This window comes from Alligator mississippiensis, chromosome 9 (assembly GCF_030867095.1).
Source record: "Alligator mississippiensis isolate rAllMis1 chromosome 9, rAllMis1, whole genome shotgun sequence".
NCBI lineage: Eukaryota > Metazoa > Chordata > Crocodylia > Alligatoridae > Alligator > Alligator mississippiensis.
In genome coordinates, this window is record NC_081832.1 from 45,332,021 (window position 1) to 45,342,097 (window position 10,077).

At 46.7% G+C, this 10,077-nt stretch overlaps 1 non-coding gene across 1 annotated transcript; it reads left to right on the top strand.

The window, feature by feature from the left end:
• The first annotated feature begins 7,043 nt into the window (after nt 1–7,043).
• LOC132243431 (U6 spliceosomal RNA) lies at nt 7,044–7,148 on the top strand. Its single transcript, XR_009455005.1, has one exon. It is a non-coding gene; the product is annotated as a U6 spliceosomal RNA (small nuclear RNA).
• The last annotated feature ends 2,929 nt before the right edge of the window (nt 7,149–10,077 follow it).

Here is a 10,077-nt window from a genome sequence, read left to right on the forward strand (position 1 = left end):
GTGTTGTGTAGAGGCCCCAGCGCCTTAACACACGCACAAAGTCACATATCATGAGATTTGCTTGTCAGCAGCTTGAGGTGTAGTTTCCCAGAAACCCCTGTACCTATCTCCTTGAAACTTGGCAGGCTTTGTGGCCTCAGCAGGGGCTACCATGACTGCTGTTTTCATGCCCCCGTGTCTTCACCTTTACAAATTACGTGACTTTTGCTTTCAAGATTTTGAGGTTCAGTTTCCCAGAAACCCCTGCACCTATCTCCTTGAAACCTGGGAGACTTCATGCCCTCAGAAGGGGCTACCTTTCCTGCTGTTTTCATTTAAATCTGCCAACAAATGACAAAGTTATAGGCAGTTTTGTGCTTCTCCATTATAGCTTATGGGCGAAACATCAAAACAGTTTCAACGAAATGAACTGAACAGCAGTTTTGAAATGAAACAAAAGTCAAAATGAAACACTGTCCCATCCAAATGGTGAAATAAAATGGTGCTGTTTCACACAGCCCTAGTACTTAGGCCCTTGTTATCAAGAGGTTGAACAATGAGCAGCCTCCCTCCTCAGAAATAACATTCATATTACTTCATCAAGGCATGGCAGGAGAGTGAGGCAGGGGTTTAGCCCTGAACAGGCAGGTGGCTGGCACTGAGACCTGACCCTGAAATCCCAGCCTGTTACACATTCATTAATTTGATTTCAAAAAACATTTTTGTCCTAGTTTACATGTGTTTGTGTAGTATACATGGAGGTGATTGTATATAATAGCTTACAGTGAAGTCTTACTCTTGTATAATGTGGGGGGCTGTGGGTGTGTAGCAGAAAGCTCCCTTTTCCTCCTGCCTGCATTTGCTCTCCCCTCTTTGGATATGTTTCTTTCTACCTTTTCTTCCTTCTTCTCTCTTTCACTTTAAGATTTTAAAATTTGTATGTGTGCATTTTCTATCTCCCCTTGTAGTTTGGTATTTTTATCTATTTGTGTGCCATGTCATTTGTAGCTTATATTTTATACTCCTCACCTTTCAACTTTCAACTGAATATGTTTAGTTTCATAAGTAAATTATACATTGTAACAATGTTAACAAGGGCAGGAATCAAACTGCCCTTCCCTGTATCAGGCTGACCTGTGAAAGAGTGAGTGAATCATGATTGAATGTGTAACATGGAAGCAGGCAGCAATTATCACCTGGAAGCTGCAGATCAACCAAGGGAAGAATTCAACAGAAGACAATGTAACAACCGGGAAATCTCTAAACGTCACTGATCAAGAGCTAGAAGCTCTGGCATGAGTTAATCAATGCCAGAGACCAACTTTTGGGCTGAATGTCTCCAGATCGACCACTCTCAAAGCCCTATTCTAAATTAATCAACGGACTCCCAAACCTGCACGTACATGCGGATGACCCCTGGGGCTGACAGATGCTGTCCAGTAGCCACCAAGGGGGGGGAAGTCCCACGAGGGTCAATGACCCCTGGATTGGGCAAACCAGAAAACTGGGGAGTCACCAAAGTCTGCCAGGGACAGATAAAAGGCAGTGAAAAGTGACCCTCAGTGGCGCCCTCTTGATCTCGATCTCCAACTCAACCAGACCTGTCCAGCCAGAAGGACCAGCTGGCGACCCCCTTCTGGAGGATAACACCACGCTGAAAGAAGCCTCAACTGGCCATCGATGGCAGACTCCAGCACTTGTAGGATAGGTATACCTGACTCTGTAGCCTGCTACTGTGTGTGTGTGTATGTGTGTGCCTGTATGCGTGTGTGTGGGGACCAGCCCCAAGGTTTATGATTACAGTGTTTCAATCTGCCTAATAAACTAGAATTTTAAGGATCCCGAGTTGGACATTTGTAGCCAACAGGTGTGTGGGGTGTGGGTGTGCCTGTGGAGTGGATAGGTGTGGGGAGGTGGGGTGAGGGAGCATGTGGATGTGTGTGTGAATATGTGGGTCGTGGGTGGGTATGGGGTTTGTAGGGGAAAGTGTGTGGGGGGAAGGTAGCTGGGTTATGTGAGGGGGTTTGGGTGTGGGGGTCTGCATGTATGGCAGTGCAAGGGGAGTGTTGGTGCAAGTGTGTGGTGGGGTGTGCATGTGGGACTGATCCTATGGACTCACTCACTCACTCACATTTACACTTACACTCTTTACACATACACACACACACACCCTGGGGTACCAGCGCAGACCCGTGCTCCCTGGTCCCACAATGCAGCCAGGAGCCACATGGTGCTGGAGCAGTGCAGGGGCAGGAAGGCAGGGAAATGGCTGGGGATGGGGCAGGGCTGGGCTGCTGTGGCCTGCTGATGACTTCCCCTGGGTCCTACTGCCCCTGTCTCCTGTCATCCTGTAATCTTTGACAGGCAGCCAGGAGCAGATAAATATTTTCTAAATTTTTTAGGGGGCCCACGCACCAGATAGAATGGTTTGGATCCAGCCTGTGGGCCATATTTTGCCCACTCCTGAGTTAAATCTTACTTTTTCTAGATTTTGCAGGAAGAATCTTGGCATCGCTGGAGAGACAGACTCGAGGTCTGTTTTTAGATCTACATTTCTACACAGGGCAGGTTTGTTGTTGTGATAACTTACAAGCCAGGTACCCTTTTAGGACTGGCCCCAGTATAGTAGCAACTTGCTACTGATAGCCAATGGAGCTGCATGTCATCTTCCTTTAGTGAAGATGGTAGGGGCTTATGTGGTGCTAAAGATCTTAGTACTATGCCCATTGATAGCATTGGGGTCTGTGTGGTCCAATATAACTCCTTTCTTCCCTCATTACAGCTTTAGACTCAAATCCCCATCTGGATTCAAACCCATCTCCCCCCTCCCTTTTGGGTTAGCAGTGTTGTTTGACTGTGTTCAGATTCAAGACAGTCTCTTCTTTTGAGGTTCAAACATGTCATGCAGAGTGCCTGTGCTCTAAATCAGCCAGAGTAACAAAAATCCAGCATAGATAGTTATGTGCACGATCATCTACAAGTCAGAAAAAGTTGAGGCAGAAACACTGAATCAGTCCAGATAAAAGGAGAATGGAACTGGAAATTAATTGACTTGATCTGATGTGTCCAAAATGAAGCTTAATGGGTGGACAAAATAATGAGGGGATGGACTATTCCCATTACTCCCTTAGGAATTCCCAAATAAAATTTTGGAGGGTAGGCGGGGGAGGTTATGTTGCTAGCAGGATGGATGAGTGAACTGAAAGGAGTGAAGTTTACCACCGGGGCTGTTCTACCACCCTCTCCTGGAATGGCTTTGTCTTCCTGATCCTGAGGGATGTCCTGGGAAACCAGGCCACAGGAAAGCCTTCCTCATTTTAGTGCCCCATCTTTCCTTCCCTACCTTATTGCCTCATATTCCCTCATCTCTCTCTTTGGTTTAGCCAGCAAAGATCATTCCTGCAAGCCTGCATCCAAAAAGGCAGCTCGGAGTAAAACCCTCAATAGCCTGATTCTGGCACAAGTGTGTCAGGTCCCTAAATAGCTGGTTAGGCTGTTTGCTGGGCCCATCTTTCTCCAATAGCAAGGCTGTAAAGCAAGAGACAGTGCTAGAAAGAGAGCTTGCATCTTCTATCTTTGCTGTTATTTTCCTCTCACCATTTGTGTGTGTTTAGTTTGTTTTGTCTTCAAGAAAGCAGGATCAGACTTTCGCAGCAACAGTAACAGCTTCTTTCTCTCCCACCTCCCACCTTCTTTTCCTCGAAAAGACTGTTATTACCATCACTGACAAGTGTTAGATTATATTAAACCAGGGGGTGGGGGAGGTTCTATATGTGTATGTCTCTATATAGAATGTGTGTGTGTGTGCCCCTATATACTATATATACCTATACACACATACATATGATTTTCGGCAGGTACTGGGATTCAGAGATACTGCTAAAAGGAAATCCTTACTTCATACTTTATGTTTTCAGTGGTTAGTTTTCCTATCTCTTTACTGCAAAGTTAAAAAGATTTGTAACAGCACTTTTTGCACTGGGACTAAGAAACCTGCAATCCCTGTACTCTACTCCCTAAACCTTGTTTAACTGTGTAGTGGTGTACAATGATGGGGTTACATTAACACATTAACACAATGCTCATCATTAGCTGTTATTCATTTGTGTCCTTCTTTTAGCAAACGGCTAAGCAACAAAGAGGAACTGTCTGTCTGTCTTGGACCTCATCTCTTTCTCAGACATCTGAGTATAAAATATCCAGCCCCTTAGCCACACTTACATGCTTTGTTAATGAGCCCAAATAACTTATTTGTACTCTAGCATTACCCAAATGAATTGTCTCAGTCCAGAGGTTTGCTCAGCACTGCATAACACATTAATTTACATCAGTGGCTATTTCATTAATGACCACAAACAAAAATAATCCTATTCATGCTTCAGTGTGCCTTGGGCTTTAGACATTGGGGAGAGGCCTTTAATGTACTGACATTATTATGCTTTAAAATACAGAAGTCCCCAAGGGTCCTAACTAAAACTAAGGCCATAGTGTACCAGACATGGTACAAACAGATAGAAAGGTACAATCTCTGTTCCAAAGAGCTAACAAGGCAAAAAAGATAAGATGCACACAAAGGAGTGAGGGAAGCACCTTTCCTATAGGCCAGGACAGAGTTAAAAATACAACCTAGGTCAAGGGGTAGTAACATTTTTTGGGCAGAGCACCAAAAGCACCTGCAACCTCAACTTGTAAGATGTTGGCATACCGGAGGCAGACAGCAGGGCAATCATGAGAGACCTGATCCTTGTTGTGGCAGCACAGCCCTTGTCCCTTCCCTGCCATCTGCCCCAAGGCAAGCATGCACCTCCTGCCAGCAAGGAGCTCCTCTCTATTTCCTGTTGGATGTGTGAAGCCCAGACAATTTCTTATTGAAAAGAAAATGTAATGCTTATTAGAATATTGTCAGGTTCTGCTTTATAAGTCTACAATTACCAGGATTTAGTTTATAGGGTTTAAAAGCTTGGCTGACTTCAAAATGGCACAGCATCACTCAGATCTCTGCCCAGCCCCCAACCACTTTCTACAACACATTCGGCTGTTTGGTTCAGGATGGGATCTTCTGGTTTTGACCATTTTTGCCCTATAATAACTCCGCTATAGCAACTCCTTCAACAAGAAAACAGCATGGCTAGGGACGGACATTCAAAAAGCCTGAGCCTGAGTTGATTCAATCTTTGCAGGTTAATCTATCCTGGCTAGGCTAAATCAGTTTTGTAACCAGACAGACATCCCAGAAATGCAGGCACATGCCTGCAGTGGCTCAGGCTAGAAGCCGGGGGTTGGGGGCGGTGGCACTAGAGCAGTCCTCCCTTGACTTCTGCAGGGCTGAGCTGAGGGAGGTGTGGCCAGGCCTGGACAGGACACTCTGATTATTCCACCCCCGCCACTCCCCCAAGCAGCCAAGCAGGAAATGTTTATCCCTCCTAACTCATTGTTAATTAACCCATTGAGAAAACAGAGCCTCTCTCCATTAACTAATGGAGATCTTCTTAAACAGCTTTTCCAAGGAAGGACATTAAGCTACCTGTTGATTAGCTCCAAAAAGCCTGTTTGCCTGTCATCTCCCACAGCAGGGACCATAGCCAGCATGTGGTCTGCTAACTAATGCTGAGGTGTCTGCGTAAGACAGAAGGGAAGAGGGAATAATCCCTACTTAGCAGAGAAAAGCCAGGCAGATGCTCCGTGCCTGGAAGTCTCTGCCAGAGCTCTGGCCAGGGAAGAGAGGGGAGGGGCCAGCCCTGCTGTGGAGCAGAAAGCCCCACCCAGCCCAGAGAGCATGCTGGGATGCTGGGAGTGTCCGGTTCATCTTAAACCAGCAAGGGGTCTAGGATAGACATTGCATAAACCGCTTTGACCCAAATCACTTAAGTCTGATACTGCATTCAACCAGGTTTATGTCAAACCAATTTCAGCCATTTTCAAACTGGTTTATGTGCACTGAACATCTGTTCTGTTACAGTTTTAAACCAGTTTCTGATCATTTAAACCAGTTTATGTGTAATGTCTGTCCCTAGCCCAAGTATCACTGTCTCTCTCAGTCTTGAGACTGCCTGGCTCTCTGCTTGTTTTTTTCTCTTTTTTTGTCTAGCAATGTCACCTGTCAGTCCCACCCCCTCCACAGTGTTAAAGTCTTAATACAAACAGTGTTCAGTATAAATCTAATCCATCCACATCCTTCTTCCCTCCCACCTCCTTCTGGACTTGACCTCAGTCCCACGTTCTCTCTAGAGCAGTGACCTTCAGGGTTGTGTCTGTGGTAGCCTTAATGGAGCTCCCAGATCAAATGATCTTCCAACTGAACAGCATCACCTTTCCTGCGTTTGTTTGTTTGGGGTTTTTTTACTGTCACACAGGTCCTCTTATCCTCATTTCAGAACAATAACTTGCAGAGCTGCCTCCCGCAAGTTCCACTTCTCCACAAAGGCCCATTCCCTGAGCTAATCCCACCTACTACAGCTTGACAGCATATTCCTGGGTCTTACTGGCCTGCCCTTTCCAAGAAGAAATATGATCCTTGTTCCCTTTAAGTTGTCTAGGTAGTGGAGAAACACAGAGAAAGGAGATGCACAAACACTCTTCCTGTGTGTCTCCTTTCCCTGGCTCGAGCTATTTCTCTTAAATCTTCTTGGGGTCTGTTTCCCACTCCACCTCCCACCCAGGTGTACTGAGAGGAGGATAGTGGAATGCTCAGGCTCTAGTTAATGGAGCTATTCATGGATGGTGTGAATTTTATATACCCATCACAGTCCTACACAGTTGGATCCTGCCCCACATCTCTTGAATCTAGGCTGGCAGGGTGCCATTTGGGAAGGAATGGTGTTCAATCCCTGAAACACATTGCCTGGTAGGTCTGAAATCAAGGCACTAATAGACCGCCAAAAGGAAATATTCAGACAGACTTGCATGTTACACATTTGACAAGACCTAGGTTCTTCAGCTCCCACTGATGCCAGTGGGAGTTTTGCTCCTGATTAAAGTGGGAGCAGACACAGGTCCATAAAGTTTATCTGGTTGGCAACTTCAACTAAATAGCTTTCACAGGCAGGTTATCCATTGGCAACACTTTATGCTCCAGTGATACATATACTAGAACTGAAATGATGCAGAGAAGATTGGCATGGCCCTTGCACAAAGCTGACATGCAAATTATTCCTTGGCAGCACTTGATACTGAAACATAGAGTCCCCATGGAGCCACAGACTGAGCTGAGTCTGCTTGCACACAGCTAACTGTAGTACTTCAGAACCTCCAGGGCAAGGCTGGAGGGGACTTCCTGGCTAGACACTGGGAGTGTGGACATAAGATGTTTGTTATGTAACAAATGTTTCATAGCTTCATAGTTGTTAGGGGCTGGAAGGGACCTTACAGATCATCAGGTCCAGTCCCCCTGCACGTGGGCAGAAAAGACTGCTGGGATTAAATGATCCCAGCAAGATGGGCATCAAGACGTTTTTTGAATATCGCCAGGGTGGATGACTAGCCTGAAGTGATCTTCAATCAGCTTGTGCCCATTATTTCTTGCCCTCCCCTGGGGGGCCTTGGTGAATAGATGCTCCCCCAAGCCCTGATGTATGCCCCTGATATACTTTTAGGCTGCAACCAAGTCCCCCCTGAGTCTTCTCTTCTCCAGGCTGAACAGTCCCAAGTCCCTCAGCCTCTCCTCATACATCTTGGTCTCTAGGCCTCTAATCATGCACATGGCTTTCCTCTGGACTCTCTTGAGTTTCTCTACATCCTTCTTGAAGTGCAGCACTGTGGAAGAGACTTACCCTGCTGGATGAGACACTGCACTGGAAGCCAAATGCAGCAAAAGTGAAATCATGGTGGGCAGAGCCACCACAGGAAAAACAAAAGAGAAAAAAAAACTGCCAAGCCTGAAGGAGCTGGGACTGGCTCCCTCACTGGTGTGGGCATGCTTTATAACAGCATGCTGGGACTGATTGGTTGGCCAGACCCCTGGAGCCAGGATAAAAGACCCCATGGAAGACAAGCTGGGGGGACCAGAAGTGAGGTCTCCAACTGGCCCAGAGGGGCCAGAGCGAGAATTCAGTCCCAGCAAGAGAACCTGGTAGCTACCCCAGGAAGGGGTCCCACCGAGAGCTCAGGGCCAGAGAGTGCCCGAAGATTTACTTATAGAGTCGCCATGGACAACAGACGTCTGAAGCGGAGACTGGAGCCCGGCAGGATCAAGCAGGACAAGAATCCAGACCCGGCTGATTTACGGCAAATACCAAGTCTCGGAAAAGGGCGACATGCCGAAGGACAGAACAGTACCGAATCAGGATGACGTACAGACGAAGGAAAAGGGGGCAGTAGGAAGTACTCAGGCTAAGAACACTGTCCCTATCCTATGGCCATAAATTCTGAGAGCCAGAGCTCCAGAAGTATACAGGATATCAACGCCGACAATACAGGTGATGACATCTTGGTTGGCATTAGGCGGGGTGTAGGGGAGGTGGAGCATCAAACAGGAGGAACAGCAGGGATGACCAAAGGGAGGCAGCAAGGGGAAATGGGACTGAACATCTTCCTCCCAATTAAAATTATTTCTCATCAAATACATGGCAGGTGAGACTCCCTGGGGGACTGACCCGAAGTCACCCTACTAATAGAACTGTTCCTTCCAAAAGCAACGGCGAGGTCAGAGAGGAACCCCCATACTTGATGCCCACAGGAAAGGTACGGGAGATCACAGGCTTCCAGAACTGGATGCAGTTCTCCAGTTGCGGTTTCACCAAGGCTGAGTAAAGCTGGTGGATGACATCCTTTGCCTTGCTCAAGATGCCTCGGTGGATGCAGGCCAGTGTTTGGCTAGCTCTGCCAGCTACGGCATCGCGTTGGTGGCTCACGTTCATTTTGTTGTCAATCATGACACCCAAGTCTCATTTAGCTGTGGTGCCAGCAAGCAGAGCACTGCCAAGCCTGTAAGTGTGTTGTGGGTTATTTCTCCCCAGATGGAGCACTTTACATTTCTCTGTATTAAACAACATCAGGTTGAGGTCTGCCCACTTCACGAGCCTGTCCAGGTTGGCCTGTATTGCCAGCCTGTCTTTGAGAGTGACAATGCTCCCCCATAGCTTGTTGTTGTCATTGAACTTTTGCAGATTGCTTGTAATACCTGAATCCAAATTGTTAATGAATACGTTGAAGAGCACTGGTCCAAGTACTGACCCCTGAGGGATGCCATAGTCACCTTCCACCATGATGATTCAGTTCCATCAATCAGTACCCTTTGGGTCCTACCACGGAGCCAATTACCTAGCCACTGGATTGTGAAGTAGTAGAGGCCATATTTTCCCAATTTGACTATGAGGACATTGTGTGAGACCAGGTCAAAGGCCTTTTTGAAGTCCAAGTATATGACATCAACCTCATTTCCTCTATCCAGGTGGCAAGTAACCTGATCGTAGAAGGAAATAAGGTTGATCTGGCATGACCTGCCCGTGACGAAGCCATGTTGGCTATCCTTCAGAATATTGCCTTCAGTTAGCTGTTGTGTGATGGCTTATTAGATGATTTTCTCCAGCATTTTACCTGAGATTGAGGTCAAACTGATTGGCCTGCAGTTTCCTGGGTTGTCCCTTCTGCCTTTCTTGAAGATAGGTACTGCATTGCCTTTTTCCAGTCTTCTGGTTCCTCTCCTGAGCGCCACAAGTCTTCAAATAACTTTGCCATCGGTTGCGAGATGACACCGGCCAGTTCTTTGATGACACACTCTCAGGTGTAGATTGTCCGGTCCTACTGACTTATAGATATTTAGCCTTTGTAGGTGCTCCCCCACAAGATCTACATCAACTATGGGAGGCTGGTCACCCCGACCATGGTCATCCTGTATCCTGTCAAGCAGGCTAATACCCTTGGACTGGTGGAATACCGACGTGAAGTATTCATTCAGGAGTTCAGTTTTGTCCCGGGTATTGGTTAACAGTTGTTCCACTTCATTTATCTGGGGCCCTATGCTTCCCTTGTTCTTTTTGTAACTTTCTATGTATCTAAAGAAGGACTTTTTGTTGTCTTTGGTTCTGGCTGCCAATTTATGTTTGGTTAGTGCTTTCTCTCTCCTGATCTGCTCCCTACAGCTGGGAGCTGTTGCTGAGT